At 61.9% G+C, this 17,470-nt stretch overlaps 1 protein-coding gene across 5 annotated transcripts in view; it reads right to left on the bottom strand.

The window, feature by feature from the left end:
- LOC120616031 (membrane-associated phosphatidylinositol transfer protein 2-like) overlaps positions 1-17,470 on the bottom strand; it is a 103,299-nt gene that overhangs the window by 36,042 nt on the left and 49,787 nt on the right. Inside the window, exon 1 of one of the 5 annotated variants that reach the window (XM_039879307.1) lies at positions 7,595-8,640. The exons of the other annotated variants lie outside the window; for them this stretch is intronic. The gene's annotated coding sequence lies outside the window, so the exon portion shown is untranslated. Of the gene's footprint in view, positions 1-7,594; positions 8,641-17,470 lie in introns of those variants that run through there. 5 annotated transcript variants of the gene reach the window in all.

Below are 17,470 nucleotides of genomic sequence, written 5' to 3'. Positions count from 1 at the left end.
AAAAAAAAAAAAAGCCCCAGCGTTGGGTGTGGGGTCTCCTTTTCGGATGATGAAAACGTTTTTGAACTTGACAGAGGTGATGGGTGCACAGCACTGAATGTGCTAAATGCCACCAAACTGTTCACTTGAAAACAGTTCATTTTATGTTATGCTATGCAAATCGCATCTCAATTAAAAAAAAAAAGTTTAAAGTCCCTGAGTGTGAGGCAGGCAGCTCCAGGTTCCCTGGGAGCCAACAGGGTCTTTGTCACCAAGGAAGCCTGTTAGTTCTCCCAGAGCAGGAGGGCCTGAGGGACAGTCACGGGTGTGGGAAGGGACTCAGACGGATGGCCGAGGTGCCCGTGGCCAGGTGTCCGTGAGGCAGCTAGTCCCAGCAATGGGGAGGGCGTGGATCTAGAAGTCAGACACGGGGCAGGTGTCACGGAGCACCAGGACCCGTCTTTCCTTAGCTGATGGGGACACAGGGGCAGAGACTCGCTCAGGGTCTGTGTCAGGTCACAGCAGGGCCGAGCCTCGTGCCCTCTGAACACCCGCAGTCTGGCGTACGTGTAGCTGCGTGGAGACCGACGTCACCATCGCCACTGAGACAGGCCCCGGACACACAGAGACCAAGGCTCTCGCAGGAGCCAGCTGTCGAGGGGCGACCCCGCAATGCGCCCTGGGGTGAAGTGTGTGGTGAGGGCCGGGTGCTCGGAGAGGCGGGACAGAGCACGGACGGACGAGCGCCCGGCCACCCCTGGCAAGGCGGGCAGGACGCTGCGCTACAGGACAGAGGACGGGAGGCAGACCCGGCTGCAGAAGTGGGCAGGGCGGCGGGGCAGAGGGCAAGTGAGCCGACCTGCGAACCTGCCAGCCAGCCGGAGGGTGGGTCTGGGGGCCTGGGGGTCTGGGACTGGTCCTGCTACATCTCCTTGGCTGCCCGGGGGTGGGGGGCATCTCTGAGCTCGTCCTGTGGCTGTTGGAAGGGCCTGTCCATCCCCGAGACTTGCACAGGCTCAGAGCTCAGGGGCAACAATGCTCTCTGCAAAACCCACTGTGCGAGGGCCGCTGGGCCACCTCCCCAGACGGGAGGCTCGCTCCCCGAGGTGCCCCTAGGAAGTTCTCGCACTGAGCAGTTTGGGGACTCAAGCTGGGGGCCTGGTTGGCTCTTCAGAGCCACGTCCAGCTTTTCTTCTCCAGGTCACCTGGTGGCGGTCACTTCTGCTCGGTCCCCTCTGACTCTCTCCACAGAGGCAAAGCCGCCCTGACTGACAACAGCGCCTGAGGCTGCAGGAGCCCCAGCTCTGCCTCCTGGGGCCAGCTGCCAGCTCACTGCTCACCCCTGCCAGCGCGGCACACCTGCCCTTGACCTGGCGACATTCTGCGTGCTGGGTGCAGGAGGTGGAAGCACAGCCCCCCCAAATTCATGTCCACACGGAACCTCAGAATGCGACCTTAATTGGAAATAGGATCTTTGCAGGTGTATTAGTTAAAGACCTTGAGATGAGACCATTCTGGATTCAGGATGGGCCCCAAATCCTATGACGGGTGTCCTTGTAAGAGAAGGAGAGGACACTGGACACACACACAGAGGGGACGGCCACGTGGAGATGGAGGCAGAGATTGGAGTGATGCAGCTACAAGCCAAGGGACGCTGGGGCCACCAGGAGCTGGAAGAGGCAAGAAGGGGTTCACCCTCCAGCCTTCGGAGAGAGCGAGGACCTGCAGACACCTCGGTTTTGGACTTCGGCCTCCAGAGCTTGAGAGAATAAGTTTCTGTTGTTCTCAGCCCCTCAGTTTGTGCTCATCTGAGCGGCAACCCCAGCAAGCTCATACACAGGGTCTGCGACATCGGGAGGCAGGACATACCCCAAGCTGACCACCTGGACGTTAGCTCGTGTCCCCCTGCTCTAGGTGCCTACGGGAGAAGAGCCAGCAGCATCCTGGCCAGGAGGGTGACCCTGGTGCCCGGGCAGGACTGAGAAAGCCTGTCACCCTGTCACCAGGCTGTCACCAGGGCTGCAGCCGGTTAGCTCAGGGAACTTGAGGAGCTGGCAAGAAGCCCTCTGTGACCGCTATGGAGACGCTTGAGGGGAAGTGGCCACTGGACGTGGAGCCGCCCGGCTTCTCTGCTGGCCACGCTTCCCCACGCCGGTGTCTGCACAGCCTCTTCTAGGCCCCCACGCCTGGGCAGGCCGGCGCAGCCTGGCCAGAGTCCTTAGACGCAGCAGCCCTAGGTGAGCAGCCAGAAGCACTCCTTGGGTGCAGCCCTAACCCAGAAGCTGCAGGTTCCCTGATGAGAAATGTCTCACCCCCACCCCTTAGCTCAGCACCCCCTACTCGTCCCCATTTTTAGAGAACCTCTCGCTATGAGTGAGGAGCTGCAGGACTGAGACCATGGCTTTCCCGGGCTCCTGCAGCGGGCGGGAGCCCAGACAGTTCAGCCCCTGCAAACCCCTGGTGCTCCACCGCCCCAGCTCCGAAGGCACTGCTGTAGCAGCGGACGAGGTCAGAGCTGTCACAGAACGGACGATGTCGGAGCTTGAAGGGGGCCGAAGTGGCCCGGTCTAACGTTTCTCAAACCGAGGCACAGACACGCAGATTCTTGGCCCTCCTGCCCGGCGCCAAGAATCGAGGCCTCTGTGGAAGGCTACGTGCATTCCAGGAGGACACTGGGAAATCCCCCCAGGGGGTCGGGAAAGGTGGCCTGGTTCAACCTCTCTGTGCAGGTGGGGAGGGCAGACAGAGGGAAGCTCAAGGCCACATGGCGGAGCCAGGACTAAATCTGCCTCTCCCGGGCCTTGCTGGTGCGGCGCCCCCATCAGAGGGCTCAGCCCCCCACGCTCGGAGCTCCGCTCCCAGGTAAGGTGGCCCGGCGAGCCCAGCCACCTCCCAGGGGCCTGGTGTTGGCTTTTCCTTCGGCCTGTCCCAGGCCATGATGTCACTGCAAGCTCGCCCTCGTGCTCGGGCCCTGCGTCTCGTCCACGGCTGTCCCCCAGGGCCTAGCCAGAACGGCTGCTTGGTAAAGGCAGGCGCCTGGCAAATATTTGTTATAAATGATTCGAAGTCCACGCTCTGCCCAGAGCGGCTGTCTGACCTTGGGCGGTTCACGCAGCTTCTCTGCCCCTGCGTGGCGAGGAGTCTGGTCCCGTGCCTTGGCCGTTTCACAAGGCCACAGCGAGACTCGACCAAGAAACCAGACGCGTCCACGTGGGAGCTCTGTGCACTGGTACCAACGCGGCCATCGAGTTTTCACTGAGGGACTGGGGATGAGCTGAGGGTCCAGGGCAGTGAGACCCGGCCAGGGGGCTGCTGGTGGGCAGGGGCAGGGGCCGGGCGAGTGTCCCGTGGGGAGGCAGGCGGGTGCCAGGGGCTCTGCCTGCATCCTCCCCAGCAGGGTTCACCGCTCTCAAGGGTGTGACTCCGCCCCCCGTCCTGCACCCGCCATGGGGACTGGGCCCAGGCTCCTGGGCCGCAGACAGAAGACCACACCAATCAGCGCTCCCTGGGCCCCGGGGGCTGGAGCCTCCACGGGCCTCGGTGTGCCAGCTCTAGTGGAGGGTTTGAGCCAGACCATTTCCACGGGCCCTAGGACCTTGTGGGCAGTGGCTCTGTGCCCTCAGGGCTCCCCCAACAGGTGTCCCTTCCGTGCTCTCCCCACCAAGGGACAGGCCTCCTGCAGCGCCCAGGCTGGGCAGCTCAGAGGAACACGATGCTCGCCAGGCCAAGGCCGGACCCCTCCCCCGGAACGCCGAGGGCTCGGATAAGAGCACAGATGCCCGTCAGAGGGAACAGGGAACGCTCTCCTCCAAGGAACGCTGGGCGGTGCCTCTTCCTTGAGCTGGACACAGGCAGGCCGGCCGCCACTCAGAGCCCTGCTTTCTAAATGACCTCACGGGGACCAAGCCTGGGCTAGCTGGGGGCTTTGTCCCCAAGGACCCTGAATCGACATGCCCGTTCAGGCAGCCACCCAACCCTGACCAGCTGTGGGGCGGGACCCAGCCTGAAGGAGGCCGTGACCATGACCATGACCGCTGGTGTCACACAGGAGGGACATCTCCCTGCGACGACCTTGGCACACTGGGCCTTTGCTTTAGCCCCACATGGGAGGAGAGCCCCACAACACGACCACCTCGTCATCATGCTCCCTCCACGGGCCAGGAGACAGGGTTCCCGGCCCCGGACGGGCAGCCTGACAAAGCCGCTCACGGCCTCGGGCTGTGGGAACACCGTGTCCACACGAGACAGCAGGGAAGCGCCGTGCAGGGCCCAGGGCCACAGGCAAAATGAGGGCGCGTCCCTTCCTTGTCCCCGTCAGGGCACTGTCCTTAGCTCTGTTGTACAAACAGGAAAAAGCTTCAGGGAGACCAAGGGCGTTCCCTGAGGGTTCGCACTAGGCCCGATGGCAGAGTGGGGATGGGGACACGGGCCCCTGACCTGCTTTCGCCCTCTGCTCTCCCCGAGCGTCCGGGGGTGCACCTAGGGGTGTAAGACGGGCTCCACAGAGATGGCCCAAATGCTCCCAACGCCCCTCTGGGGAGCCACCGTCTGTCCTGCCTGCCACCCTCTGAGCTGCTTCAGATGCCATGGTGAGGAAAACACCTCTCGCTATGGCGACACGGTGGGGAAACTGAGGCACAGGGTGGGCAGCGGCTGCAAAGTCGAGCGGAACAGAGCCCGCTGCCGGGCTCGGCCTCGCCCGGGAGAAAACGGAGGCTCCGGGCGGTCCGCGTGGCACAGAGCCCGGCCCGTCTGCACTCCCTCCAACAACCACTCAAGGATCGCAGGGGGCCACGGACCGAAAGGGACTCTCAGGAGCCCGGGTGGCAGCAGAGGGTCACGAAGCCGACAGAACCGGTGCATACGCAACTGCCAGTTGGACCACAGTGAAACCAGCACCCCGTCAAGAAACCAACTTTCTCCAGGCCGGGGGCAGGCAGCAGGCTCTGCCTTCTGGAGGGAGAGACTCAGACCAGCAGACCGAGGCCGTGGGGCAGGCACCCCGGACCCCCCCACCCATCGCCAAGCCCAGGGAGGGAGCTAGAAGGAGCCTGACCTCGAAGGACCTCGCGTCTACCACGAACCCCGCCATGACAGCCTGGCTGATGACCCAAATGGTCCCACCCCACGGCTCCTGACCCTTCCAGGCTGGCCGGCCGTTGGGTTTATCCCTGTGGCTGCTCGTCGGGTCCTCAAGGTGCAAACCTTCCTGTGTTATGTCATTATTCTGTCCACTTTTGTGGAAAACCATCAAATGCCGAAGTCTTTTTTTTTTCCCTTTCACATAGTATCTAATTTACGGGGAAAAAATGCAAGAAATGGCATAAGAACTGTCAAGTACCCTCTCCCCAGAACCCTGCGCTTCACCTCTTGCCTACTCTCTACCTGTGCATCTGGTCCCCAATTTATGACGGTTTGACTTACGATGTGTCAACTTAACGATGGTGTGACAGGGAAACGCATTCAGCAGAAACTGGGCTTCGAATGTGGCATTTTCATCTTTTCCTGGGCTAGCGATACGCGGTACGATGCCCCCTCGTGACGCTGGGCGTCATGAACAGGCTTCGTGTGAGATGACTTTGCCCGGCCGCAGGCCGACGTGCGTGTCCTGTGCACGTGTGAGGCGGGCTAGGCTAAGCCGCGACGTTCGGTAGGTTGGGTGTATCAGGCGCTTCTTGACTTACAGTATTTTCAGCTCAGGATGGATTCATTGGGACCTAACCTCATCAGGAGTCAGGAACATCTGCATAATCAACATGCATACGTCTTTCCTGAACCGCCAGAGTCAGGTGCCGGATTGTCACGGTGACAGCTTCACCGCCTCCCCCCAGGTGCTAGGCATGGGGTTCACCCGCCTCCTTCTCGCTGAGGGGGGTAAAGTAGGCGGTGCTTTCTGCGGGCCACAGACTAGGAAACTGAGGCACGGCTTCCTCCTGTACCTCCTACTGCACCGAGCCGCCCACACCTACGTCCTCAGCATAAAACAGACAGCCCCCGCCCTGCAAACCGTGCCCCCGATGACAGGGCAACATTGTAACAAACGTTAAAACGAAGCGAGCCAGGTTCCTCCCACGGCAGGAGGAGGGGGGTCGCGCCCCAGGCGATGGAGAGTCTGCACAGCGGAGCTGACCCCGGGTGGGCGGCGAGGGGCTCCCCCTGGGCCCCGGGCGGCCCCCTCTCCCAGGCCTGCTCTTCCCTGCTTCCCTTTCCTCTCCTCAGACAACTGAGACGTGCGAACTCCTCCTCGGGGCCCGTGCGGAGCAGGCGGACTGTCTAGCGGGCGAACGAATGAATGAGAGAATGAGCCAATGAGAGACCTGAGTTCTGGCTCTGCCTCCCCAGGGCAGTGTCTGCTGCTCTGAGACTCAGTTTGCTCATGTGTAAAATGGGACAGACAATTAAATTAGATGAGATCGGTGAAGGTGCCTCTGAGGTGGGCAGTGAAGATACCGGTTTAGAGTTTGCTGAGCTGCGCTCTGAGAAACGAACCAGAACATAGGGAGGAACAGAAAGCAAAGCTAAAGATGCCGAAATATGAACACTGTGGGGAGGGTACACACCACACACACACATACCCTTGCCTTTACTGCCTTGCGCACACACCCTGCAGCCTTTTACCTACACACACCTTCTAACACACCTACGCTTTTAGCCTTTACCTGCCTTTGCCTACCACCTTTTACCTGCACGCCAGCCTTCCTGCAAGACGCCTGCATACACACACACCACCACCCCAGCGAGCCTCAGCTCAAGCATCTCAGACTTAGCGGTCTCTCCCCGACACCTCCCCATCCATTTGGCTTGAGACACTCAGAAGCCCAAAATGGAAAGCTGGCACTCAGGGGCTTCCCCCGCAGATACAAAGGTGACAACCTCTGTAACGCACCTCACGACACGGCAGAGTCGGGGTGTGGGGGGAGTTGCATGGGAGAGGAGCAGTCTAAGAGAGGGAGGCGGCTCTTTCCAGAAGTGGGCAGGAGTGGCCTGTCACAGGCAGGCAACACGCCGAGCTGAAAAGCAAGGCACAGAAAAGACAACAGTACGATCTAATCAGTACCGAGAACCGCTGATCAGGGGCAGAATGCCAGCGGGTACGGGCAGCCTGACGGCAGGAAGAAAAACGTGTGTGTGTGTGTGTGTGTGTGCGCGCGCGCGCACGCGCGCGTGTGTGTGAGAGAGAGAGAGAGAGAGACTGCACGTGTGTGCACATGTCTACGTGTGTGCCTGTGTGCTGGGGACATCGCAAGACAGGCCGGGGAGAGTTTAAGGTTCACAAGCTTCTTTCCTCCGGCAATTTCCTAAGCCGATCACGTCATGAAAATGAAGACCCGCCACCAACGGCTTTGAGCTCAGAGCTGGGCATGGGGCTGGGTGGGGGCACAGGCTGGGCCTCCCAGGCCATCCCTGCTCCCAAGTCCTAGAGTCCCAGATGCCCAGCCAGGCAGCCTGTCTTGAGTGGTGGACGCCAGCACGCTGCCGGCCAGCACCCGGGGGAAAAGAAGTCACACTGCCCCTCTGTGGGCTTCGGGAGGTCTGTCTGAACCGCCGGGCTGCCCACCGCGCCCTTCCTTGAATCCCAGAGCTCCCTCGGATTAAAGAACAGAAAACCACTCACCGCCTGAAAGCCAGCCAACGCAGTGATTGCCCCACTTTTCCTGGAATGAGCTCCCCACGCTTTCGCCGGCTTGGAGCCATCGGCAGCCCGGTTCCCACCTCCGACCTGCTCTCACACCCTCCGAAGCTCTCTACGAGGCTTTCCAGTAAGTCACCGCTACGCGGAGTCGCGCTGAGCAAGGAGGCTGGCTCCTTGTGCCGGAGGACACGGAGGGAGGGGGCTGGCACGGAGCACTCAGGAGTCACTTGGGATGGAAGCTGGCGGGTTGGCGGGCTGGGCCTCTCCCCTCCTCCACAGCCGGCCCCGCTCTGCCTTCCTTCCGACTTCAGGCTCGCCGGCTGAACGCACACGGGCATCACCAAAAACAACCTCCGCCCTGGCCGCACAGGAAAGACCCCAGGGCAGAGTGACCCCGGCTGCGGCGGTGCCCAGCCAGCCTCCCACGGAGGCCGAGAGCTCGGATGAGCGCTGCCACTCATGGGACTGACCTTTGACGTGTCACATCAGATTTTCCGCTCACCAGCAAACCAAACAAAACCGGCGCACTGCCTCCCCACCCTTCACACGACTCGTAAACCCATCAGAATTTACAGCAAACCAACCAAAGTCCAGACGCGCGTAATGTCATTAAGGAGCCTGCACAGAGCCCAGATGCCAGGAGGGTCCTGGTGACAGACTCCAGCCTCAAAGCAAAGGAAAAACAAGACACAGCACAGACCTCTGCAGACACAGAAGCATTCTTCTCGTCCTGCCCGACAGGAACCCATTTGATTATCAAAAGGAAACACCAAGAAGGCAGGGTGGGAGGCAGCGTTAGAGGAGCGGAGCTTTGTGGGGTGCACAGCCGGAGTTTAAAGGGGCCCAGAGTCAGCGCGGGGAGGCCTGCCTTGGGCCACCTCCGGGGCTGATCCCGTTATTGAAGCAAGCTGTCAGAGGTATAATGCTGGAGCGTAATATGTGATCGTCGGGCGCCCCTGAACCTGACTCTGAGACGCGTACCTGAGCGTCTACCCTCCCCTGCCCTCGCAGCCCCCGGGCCGGGCCCCGCGCTCAGAGTCCAGCGCTGTGTCCCCGGTACCTGCACCAAACTCTGTGAGTCGGCCGGGCCACTGGGTGCTCCCTTTCTATGTAAAACCCACACGGGGCTTCCTCTCGGACACCGTTCAGACCCATGGCTTCTAAGAACTGGGTGCTAAATCTGTTCCTTTCGGGCCTCGCTTGCCATCAACACAGCAGATGTTGACAACGAGGGGCTCGAGTCCCTCCAGGAAAGACATCCAGGCGCCGTCCTGGTTGCCAGGCGTGCGGATGGGGAAGGCACGACGGAGAATATTGACTCACTGGGCAGCGGTCTGAGAACCCTGTCTGAACCAGACTCTGCCGCGGGACCGTCCCGAGCAGACGGCTGGCAGGACTGCTCCGCCTGGAACCAGGCGGCTCCAGATCCCCCCCACACCGTCTCCTCGGAAACTCCCAGTCCCGAGGACACGACGCTGCCCAATGAACTGTTTTCAGGTGAGAAAGGATTAGACAGGGAGACCTGCTCCTGGCCTGGCCCCGTCTGGGGTGCACGTGCATGCCTCCAAATGCACCCCCACCCCCGGCAGGCCACCGTCCAGGACAGCGGGCCGTCCCTGCTGTTTAGCAGTTACATGAGAAATGGAAGCGTGCACAGACGGCGAGCACCCGGGTACCGGGGGGGCCGGAGCCAGGCTCACAGAGGCCCTGGGGGAGACCCCCGCACCCAAACTTGGCCGTGCCCAGCGGAGCTCCAGGTCGGGCCGTGCCTCTCCCTGCCTCTCTCTCTCTCCATCCCAGCTACTCAGAGAAAACAAGCAGCCCACGTGACCAGGACAGAGCCTTCCTGCCTAATAAACCCGACCTAAGGCTGCGACAGTTTTAGCAAAGAATTACCTTTCAGGAAGAAAATGTAAGGAAGGGTAAGAGGAGGGACAAAGCGTGAGAGCCGGGACCCGCAGGCCGCAGGAGCCGGGCCGCCCCCCATGTCCACGGAGGTCCACCGAGCTCCCCATGCGGACGATCTCAGGGCGCCGGCCCTGGCTCGCAGCTCCGCCGGCAGCCCATGCCCGGAGCAGGAGGACAAACGAAGCACAGAGGTCCCGGAGGTCCCCGGGGCCGACAGAGGCTGGATGGAGGACCGGAGAGCCCCGGCAGGGATGGAGGAGGAAGGAGGCTGAGAGGAAGGGGTGGGGAGAGGAGAGGGAGGAGGGGAGAGAGGAGGAAGAGGGAGCATTGATTCTCTCTCCTCCACTGGGACCACTGAGCGAAGTTGCCATGGAGAAGGGGAGCCGTTGGCACAGCCCGAGGCGGGCGGTGGATCCATATGCCAGAGGGAAGGCGTCAGCGAGAACCAACCCCCCCTCCTCCCCAACGCCAGGCCTCTGGGCCACAGCGGCCAGGCTGGGACCAGCCCGACCCAGTGGGGCAGATGGCAGCTCCCGGGCGCCAGGAGGAAAGGGGGGAGGGGCAGGAATCTCTGAGTTTCCTCACCTGGCTCTCGGCCTCCATCGCCCTCCACGAGGGCCACCATAAGACCAGAGACGCTGCCTCCCGCCTGGGCAACCCCGGGCCCTGGGGATGCGTTTCCCACCTCCGCCTGCCTCCCCAGTTCTGAAAATCAGAGTCTCCAAACCCCGAGTCACAACTTCCCACGAGGTTCAGCCACACTTCGCGGCCTCAGGAATGAGGGGTGTCCACCTGTGTGGGGGCTTTGGCGCCCAGAACCACTGAGGCCGGAAGTGGGGAGGGACGGAGTGGGCTGTGCCGGGGACCCCGCCCCCCGCCCCCCGCCCCCCAGGCAGACGGCGCTCCTGTCTGCTCATGGCGCCTGGCAGTTCTCCCGGCCCGGGCTGATGTCCACCCACCTGCTGTCAGCCCCGCTGCCTCCTCTGTCCGCAACCCCAGCTCCAGGACTGGCCTTTGTCACTGGGCCCGTGGGGTGGTGACAGTGAGCAGCAGAAGTGGGGCCGGGGAGAGAGCGGTCGGCCTGAGCTGGGGCCTCAGTTTCTCCTCTTGGGGATCACGTGACGGCGGTGAGTCCTGGTGACATCTTCGGGCCTCCGTCCCTCATCACAGACTGGGATCGCCCCACCGTCTCCCGGCCTGCAGTCCCGGGCCCTGGGGACAGCGAGGGGGCAGCGAGGGGGCGTGGACGTGGACCCACTGTCTCCTCGGGGGACGGGGACGGAGCACAGAGGGCAGCGGCACCCGGCGGCCTGCTCCCCTTGCTCGCACGCCAGGACGGGGGCTCCGGGAAGGCTGAAGCCCGCTCCAGAGGCCACGGTCTCGCGGCTCTGACACAGACAGACCCGGGGGTGGCCCCGCTGGAGTCGCATCTCCACAGCCTGCACCGCGAAACTTTCGTCTTCACAGCCCTCTCCACCCTCTTCCCCCGACGCTCTGTTACGCGAACGTTCGCGCGAACGGCAGAGTCGAGAACACTTGACGACGAACAGCCATAGGCAGCCGCCTGGACGGTGCCAACCCCTGTCACTTCCTGCAGGGTGGCGAAACACAGCACTAAGACTGACCGCCGGGACATGTTTGAAGTGCGCGGTTCAGCGGCACTTAGCACGTGCGCAAGGCTCAGCCGCTGCCACCGCTGTCGCGTTCCGGAACAGTCGCGCCATCTCGACCGAGCCTCGCCCCTCGCGGAAAGCAGCCGCCCCCGCCCCCACCCCCACCGCCACCACGGATACGGTGCTTTCTGTATCTGAGGATTTGCCTGTTCTGGACATTTCCCGTCAGTGGGATGGCACACCCTGTGACCTTCTGTGACTGGCTCCCTTCGCTCGGCCTCGTGTGTCCGAGGATCGGCCTCGATGGGGGGCGTCGGTGCCTCGTTCCCGTTTACGGCTGGGTGACGTCCCACCGGATGGAGGGACCCCAGGCACTCACCCTCTGACGGCCGTGCGGGTTGTTTCCACCGTTCGGATACCATTCTCTTGCTTTCGAAATGTTTCTCGGAGCCCACCGAAGTCCCCCGGGCCCCTGCTAGGGGACCTGGTCTCCGGGGTCCAGGCCCCGGGGGCCCCACACTGAGCGTTTGTCCCCATCTTGCTTCCTCAGCCAAGCGTCACTCCCCACGGGAAAACCGAGCGTCCCGCAGGAGGCACAGGTCCCTGGGCGCGTGTGGCCCACTGGCCGGCCTTGGCCCCTCTGTCCTGAGAAGCAGCCCGCTGAGCAGGACACGTGTGCACACCAACCCCACGCCACACTGAGACCCACGGACCTGGGCTCTCCTGCCCTCTGTCCCTCGCTGGCGGCGTGACTGGCATGTCTCTCCACTCCCTAAGCCTCGGCTTCTGCGTCTGTGAAACGGGGCGACAGTCTCAACCTCGTGAGGTTGCTCTGGAGATGAGACCGACTGTCCAGTGGAACTTTCTGGGTGGATGGGCTCTATGCCTGCGCCGTCCGGTTCGGCCGCCGCCAGCCCCCCGTGGCTACTAAGTACCTGAGATGTGACTAGTGTGACTGGGAAATGCAGTTATGAATTTTCTTTCACTTTAATTTAAAATTAAAGAGGCGTGTGGGGTTCGTGATGACCGTCCCGGACAGAGCTGCTCTGAGGACACGGAGAAGGGAAGATAGGACGCACGGCCCTGGCCTGGCCCCGACCCCTGGGTCCTCCACGCCTTCTTTTCCCTACTTGCCCCGCAGCGTCCGGGCGGTGGGGCAGCCCAGCCCCCGAGGCCCCTTCTAAAAGGACAGAGGGCAGCTGGGCGGGCTCTCGGGGGACAGGACCGACTCCGGCTGCGGGACGGGTTTGGTGGACTCCATGACAACGTGGGTCCCTGAACCGCTGACCTCTCTTCCTGCCCCCACCAGCTCGGAACCCCGTTCTAGAACCCCAGATCCTGCCGTTTCCCCCAGCAACTCCTGAGGCCGTCCCTGGCATGTCTGAGCAGGAGCCACGGGATGGAGCCAGACCCTCCCCCGCTTCCCGAAGCAGCAGCGGGGACCCTGTGTGACGTGCCGTGCGGAGGGTCTCTGGGCCCCCGCCGGGCTGTGTGGCCGGAGCTGAGACCTTCCTGTTCGCAGGAACCTGCCCCCAGGCCCCACGCCCAGTTTGCACTGCAATCCAGACCTGGTTCCTGTCTGAACGTCTCACTTCGCAGATGCAGAAACCCAGGCTCGGCAAGGCAGACGCAGAGCTGGGGCTCAAGCCCAGGCCCCCAAGTCCCAGCCCAGCCTGCACGGGCCTCCTGAGAGGCAACTCTGGGACAGACCCAGGTCTGAGAGGGGCAGCTGCTTACTCCTAGGAGCTGTGTGGCTTCAAAGCCCCAACAAGCAGGAACCGAATGCTGGCCAAGCCATCCCACCCCAACCCGTCCAAGAAAAGGAGAAGTGACCTCCGGGGCGTGGCAGCTGGGGACTCCAGAAATCTCTAAACACGACCACAGAGAACCATAACGTCCATTACTGTGCACAAGAACAGGTGCGGACCACCCCTAGCTGGCCACGGTCTTCCCAGCCCCACGCCCCCAACCCGCAAAGCCTCTCCTTAGCTTCCCGCATGCTCCCCGTCTCCCTCCCCAGAACGAGCAGAGGGAACCCCTTCAAACCTACAGGATGTCCCGCCCTGGCTCACAGCCCCAAAGTAGCCTGGTCCCACCCCGCTCGGCGCGAAGGCCTAGAGGCCCCGCCCTGCCTGCCTCGGGAGGCTGTACCTGTGTCCCCTGCTGCCCGGAGCGGGGTCCCCCTCCTGCAGCCTCTGCTCTGGCGTCTCTCACGAAGCCTCCTCCTACCGCCTTCGTGTAAAACCCGACCCGGGCCCCGGGCCTCCCCGACCCTTGCTCGTCTGCTTCGTGGCCCTGATCCTCATCCAAGTACACGATGTACTTTTCTTCCTCTTTCTTCATTTTTTTAAGTTGTGACCTATGATGATGCGACAGCAAACGGACCATTGTGATCGTTTCCGAGCGTGCAGTTCGGTGGCATCGAGCACGTTCGCACTGCTGCGTCGCTGACGCCGCCATCCACCTCCAGAACTTTCTCATCTTGCAAGAAAACTGACACCCTGCCCCGCCCCCCCGAAACGCTGACTCCCCAGCCCCTGGCACCCACCATTCTGCTTTCTGTCTCTGTGAATTTGACGATTCGGGGCACCTCATCTAAGTGGAATCCCACGGTATCCGTCCTTTTGTTTCTGGCTTATTCTGCTCAGCCTTCCGGGTTCATCCGTGGTGTAGCACGCTCTCTTTTTTTAAAAGTGTCCCTCCCACGGGAATGGGGGCTCCCTGAGGGTGGTGATCTGGGCTGGCGGTATTCACGGTGGCACCTCAGGGCCTGAAAGAGCACCTGGCATCCAGCAGGCACTGAATGAATCTTTTGAATGAGTGAATGAACACACGTGTGAATGAATGAAGACTTCGTAGAGGTTAGTATCCCTCAGGTGTGGGCCTGCCCCTCTTGCCCCGGGGATCCGCTCCCAGTGATGGTGGTGGCCCTGGCACATAACTAGAGTCCCAGCCCCACTGTCCAGAAGGGCGACCACACTCAGAGCTACAGGAAACACCCCCGCACCTGATGGGGGCGTCCCCCGCCAGACGCGCCAAATCTATGGGAAAACTGTCACCACGGACGGAGTCCCCCAGCCGTGGACTTGACAGTGTGTCTTGGAGCCTCACAGTAGCCCCATGCAGGGCTTGGCAGTGAGGACAGCCGGAGGAGGGCTGGGGCCTGGGACGCACAGACTCTGCGGACGGAAGAGGGGGGCCGGCCCCCGACGGACGGGGTGGGGCCGGCGCGGACGCAGACGCTGCTGGGGAGAGAGGCCTGCCACCTTGGCGGTCCCCTGCCTTTCACCTCTCCACATCCTGCCTGGCTATTTATAGCGTCCTCCTCTCTGAGAACTCATTTCCCCATGTTTCTGGGCCACACGAGCTTGGAAACTCGAAGGCGGACCCCTCTCCACACACACGCAGCGAAACCGAAGGGGCGAGAGCCCTCTGGCCAGGCCTCCGGTGCCTCGCTGCCTGAGTCACGCAGGGCTCCAAGGCCTCAGGTGGCTCCCCGTTGCCAGAGTGGGGTGCCCCAGGGCAGGAGGCATCCGTGGAGACGGCAGCAGCCCAGCCAGACCTCAACGGGAGTTGCTGGAAGACGGTGACCCCAAAAGGGCCCAGACCACCCCACGGCTCCTCCCTGCTCCGGGAAGACAAACAGATTGGGACGGTGGAAAAACAGCTGTACCTTTAAATAATTTGGCCCACAGATACAAAAAAACATTTGCATGTCGAAGCTGTTTGCAAGTTTGGTTATTTTTAGGGTGAACCCGGTTGCCTCCCCTTGGAACCGGATGAAGCCCAAGAGGCACGTACTCGGTTTTCCCAGACGGGGGTCCCGGTGTCGTGCCCTGGGAATGAGAACTCCAGCCCGAGACCCTGGGGCGGGCGGGTGGCACAGCCCCCCACGCGGACGCCCACCGGCCAAGGCAGGTCTGCGGGGGGTCTTTACCATGTTCCGCTGCCCACCTGGATCCAGAAAGAGCCCCCTGCCCCCCACCCCAACCCCAGGTCACGAGTCAAAGGGAAGAAAGCTCCAGCCAAGGGCTGCCTCGCCCGTGCCAGGCCCAGCGAAGGGGGGGTCTGCTGCTGACACATTTCTAGAACAGGCGGCAATTAGAGCAGATTTTCTCTTCCACTCCCCCTCCCCAAAACAGGAATAAATCAGTTCTACCAATTTCCCAGCTAATGATTTCCTCCATTAAATTAAGAAGAAGAAGAAGAAAATGTTTTTTTAAATGGATTACCAGCCCTGTGCTTCCAGGGACCATGTGACCCGTCAGCTCCTCTTAAGCTCTAATCCATCAAAGTCCCTTAATTAATTTTTAATAAATAAAAAAGTCATAGTCCAAGAAGTGCCCCTCCCCCGCCTGACCCTGGTCAGTCTGGCACACAAGGGCCAGCTTGGGGCTGGCTGGGGGAAGCCGGCTTCATCGGGCCAAAGAGAACCTGAAAGTCAGTGCACACGATCCATTTCACGGATGACGAAAACATGGCTGAGCCAGGCGGTGCCGAAGCACAGAGGCCAGGACCCACGGGGGAGACCGCTGCGGGGGACTGGACGCGAGGGGGGAGCCTCGGCGGCAAGGTGCGCCCCCGGGACGAGCGAGACAGGTGCAGCCGGGAGCTGAGCAGCGGGGACGTGGGGCTCAGGAGTCTGGGCTCCTCTCCCTCCCTCGTTCCTCTGCCGCTCCTGGGACAGGGGAGAGGTTTGCACGGCGAACGCCATGGCCGAACCTCGAAAGCAAGGGAAAGGCAGGCGCGAAGGACAAATACTGCACGATTCCACTTACATGCGGTCCCTGGAAGGGGCACAGTCAGAGACAGGAAGTAGAACCGAGGTGACCACTGGGGGAGGGGCGAACGGGCAGCGGTTAATGGGCCCAGAGGAGAAGAAGCATCCTCTCTCCAAACTGTATCTGAGGGAGGGGCGACGACCCCATGGGGACTCTCGGAACCCTCTGTGGCCTGCTCCCAGCCAAACCTTGATTCCTAAGGTACCGCTCAGGTGCTCACAAGCCTCCCTCCCCTGTTCGTGCAGGGACTCCAGGGACTTCCGGAGAAAGGCTCCTCGTGGGAGCCAGCATCACCAGTCAGGAGCCCCCGTGTCCTTGGTGGCTCATCGAACGCCAAAGAGCAGGCGGAGGACGAGAAGGGCCGGAGAAGGCCCTCCCCAGAAGTCCTCCAGGCCTCTGCACTTGCTGTGCCCTCTTTCTGGACCTCATGTCCCCGGATGTCACATGACTTGGTCCCTAAGTTTATCTAGGTTTCCACAGCGAGGTCCTCTCTGACCCTCCCACAGTCAGAAAGATGCAGAGACGGTGGCTGGGGCCAGGCAGGGTGGCCTGAGCCACTATGGGACACCAAGAGCCCTGTGCGGTCACGGACGGCCAACACCTTCCCGCTGTTCCTGGCTCCGCCATCACCAGCTAGAGGCCCTTGGCAAGTCCCTTCAACCCTCGAAGCCTCCGTTTTCTCTTCTGCAGATGAAATGAGGCTTTTTGTGAGGACTGCATCAGGTGACGTATGCACAGTGTTGAGCACATGGCTGGGACGTGGGCAAAGGTCGACAAATGGTAACGACTGTCATTACAGCCTCCCAAACACGCAGGCACATTCCTGCAAAGAGGCCCCGGGGCCAGTGACCCCCGACAGCTCAGAGGACATGCAGCACTAATCGCCGTCCAGGCCAGGAGGTCAGTGACCCAGAAGGCAGAGGGTGGGGCCCGTAGGCCTAATTTGTGCTGTATAGGAATAAACTAATTTAATTTCTTCTGTCTCCATTTTGCATTTGAGGAAATCGAAGCTCTGAGAGGTCAGTGATTTGCTTCAGACCACAGAGCCAGGAGGGGAGTCAAACCCTGACCCTGTGGCTCCGGGGCCTGAGCTGGTCCTCACTGCTCCATAAAGTGTCTCAACAGCCATGTGGAAGGAGAAAGGAGGGAAGAAGGACAGACGGATGGACGGACGGACAGAGGGAAGCCGAGAGCAGGCCGCGGGAAGGCGGCTGCACAGGCGGAGCCCCCTGCCCGCCCCCGCAGCTCCCGCATCCGGGCGTGAGCCTCTGCAAGCCGGACGGAGAAGTCGCAGCGCAGGTCCCTCGGGAAAGCCCACCGCGGGGCTGGACCGGCCTGGCTCCTCCCGAAGCCTCCAAGGTCAGGCCCAAGATCCTTACACTTAGTTCCACTCAGCCCAGCTGCACTGGTCAGCGCCCAGCTGTGCAGTTAACTCCCTCAGGACCGGGGCTGGGGCGCAGCAGTGGAGACCATCTCTGTGTCCTGGCTCTGCCTTCAATGCCTGCCCGGCCATTCGGAGACCCAGGGGACCCCCGAAGGCCACACCCATCCAGGGG

The sequence above is a fragment of the Pteropus medius genome, unplaced genomic scaffold (assembly GCF_902729225.1).
Source record: "Pteropus medius unplaced genomic scaffold, Ma_sr-lr_union100, whole genome shotgun sequence".
In the NCBI taxonomy this organism is placed as follows: domain Eukaryota; kingdom Metazoa; phylum Chordata; class Mammalia; order Chiroptera; family Pteropodidae; genus Pteropus; species Pteropus medius.
The sequence above is the reverse complement of the archived record's forward strand: the minus strand, read 5'-3'. Positions and strand labels throughout refer to the sequence as shown.